This window comes from Saccostrea cucullata, unplaced genomic scaffold (assembly GCF_032062105.1).
Source record: "Saccostrea cucullata isolate Sc308-1 unplaced genomic scaffold, CSIRO_AGI_Scuc_v1 ctg2565, whole genome shotgun sequence".
Taxonomy (NCBI): Eukaryota; Metazoa; Mollusca; class Bivalvia; order Ostreida; family Ostreidae; genus Saccostrea; species Saccostrea cuccullata.
In genome coordinates, this window is record NW_026918109.1 from 95,001 (window position 1) to 96,817 (window position 1,817).

Genomic DNA, 1,817 nt, shown 5'->3' on the forward strand with positions numbered 1-1,817 from the left:
CATTTTGGCCCCACCCTAGCCCCGGGGGTCATGATTTGAACAAACTTGAATCTACACTACCTGAGGATGATTCCACACAGGTTTCATCTTTCCTGTCCCAGTGGTTCTTAAGAAGAAGATTTTTTAAAAATGCTAATAATTTTTCACTAATTCATAATTATCTCCCCTTGGAAGAGGGCTTGGCCCTTCATTTGAACAATCTTGAATCCCCTTCACCCAGGGATACTTTGTGCCAAGTTTGGTTGAAATTGGCCCAGTGGTTCTTGAGAAGAAGATGAAAATGTGAAAAGTTTACGACAACGACAACGCCGGACAAATTTTGATCAGAAAAGCTCACTTGAGCCTTCGGCTCAGGTGAGCTAAAAATGGTATGGTATCAAACTGTTTCATCCTTAACAGTATCCAACCCTAGGTTTAATACTACATGAAAATATGTCTCTGCTTTTAAGTTTGTTTGAAGTATACACCTGTCCAATAACATTCAAAAACTAAAAATTATTCCTTATATTTACAGCTTTTAATTAAAGCTTTAAAATTAAGTCAATATCTTTATAAAAAGACACCAACCTTGGAACAGAAACAAGAAAAAACTTTAACAATCACAATCATAGCATACCTCAGTCAACAGCACAATGTGTCATCCCTATAAAGTGGTGTATGAGGCTGCACTAGGGTTGTTCAAACATTGTCAGTGCCAGAAGTGTGTGCCACAAGACATTTCTCCAGGTACTGGTAAGTTAATTATCCTAAAATACAAATAGAATGCAAAAAATCCATGTGAAATGGGTTCCACAATTTTAGAATGCAGGGAAATGGAATCTTGCTGACTCCCTCCATTCATACTCTAACACATAACGTGTTATAAGAAATAATTTCTTAGTGTTAATCACACACACTAGCTAGTGCGCTTCATGAAATATGCCTTTGTAACAAGACTGTGTTATTCACAAAGCAAAAAATCACACAAAACTTAAAAACATCCCTTAAATATTTTCAAAATAGGACACCAACCTTGGAACAGAAGTAAGAATGACTTTAACAATCACAGCACAACTCAGTCAACATCACGGCATATGTGGTTAGGATGAAGTGGTTTAAGTTGTTGCCATGACGACAAACAATCTGCCTCCAAATACTGTTACAGGTTTGTCCTAAAAACAAAGGAAAGGTGAGAAAAACCATTGCAGAGTTGTGAGACTATATCAAATTGTAAGAATAAAACTGTTTTGTTAATTATCACAAAAACAAAATGCACTTTCAGGTAAATTAATAAAATAGGCCCCAGGGCCTCCTCCTTACAAGTAACTAAACCTAAACCAATACTACAATTTGCTACATTATAATTATGAGAAAAGATAGCTGCAGATCTGAAGTTTGCTGGTCTAGAGAAAAGATTAAGATGGGCAACCAGAGATCTAATGCCAACCAGTGTAAAAAGAGTACCAGTATATACAAAAAAGTATGCTGTTTTGTGTTTTTTTTGGTCTCACGGTGTAATAAAACAGTTATGGAATGGGTACGAGATAAATGGCAAATTTCTGTTCCCCTAGGTAGGAAACTATTTCCTGAGTTGGCGAAGCCGCCGAGGGAAATAGTTTCCTGCCGAGGGGAACCGTAAATTTGCTATTTACCGAGTTCCCATTCCATAACTGTTTCATTATACCAAAACAATCAAATTAAGCGATTTGATTATTTTTACCAAATATTCCGACATTTAAAAAACACTGTAGAGGCATAATCATAAATGCATGTGGTTTAACACATTGTATGATAAGTAATGCATCGTGTCTTAAATTATTTTCAAACAGTATTTTCAC

At 36.0% G+C, this 1,817-nt stretch overlaps 1 long non-coding RNA gene across 2 annotated transcripts in view; it reads right to left on the reverse strand.

The window, feature by feature from the left end:
- LOC134248295 (uncharacterized) overlaps positions 1-1,147 on the reverse strand; it is a 20,705-nt gene extending 19,558 nt beyond the window's left edge. For both annotated transcript variants that reach the window (XR_009988021.1, XR_009988038.1), the window contains exons 1-2: positions 1,012-1,147; positions 617-746 (exon numbers count right to left, since the gene is read on the reverse strand). This is a non-coding gene — a long non-coding RNA (uncharacterized LOC134248295). The remainder of the gene's footprint in view (positions 1-616; positions 747-1,011) is intronic.
- Positions 1,148-1,817: the final 670 nt, after the last annotated feature.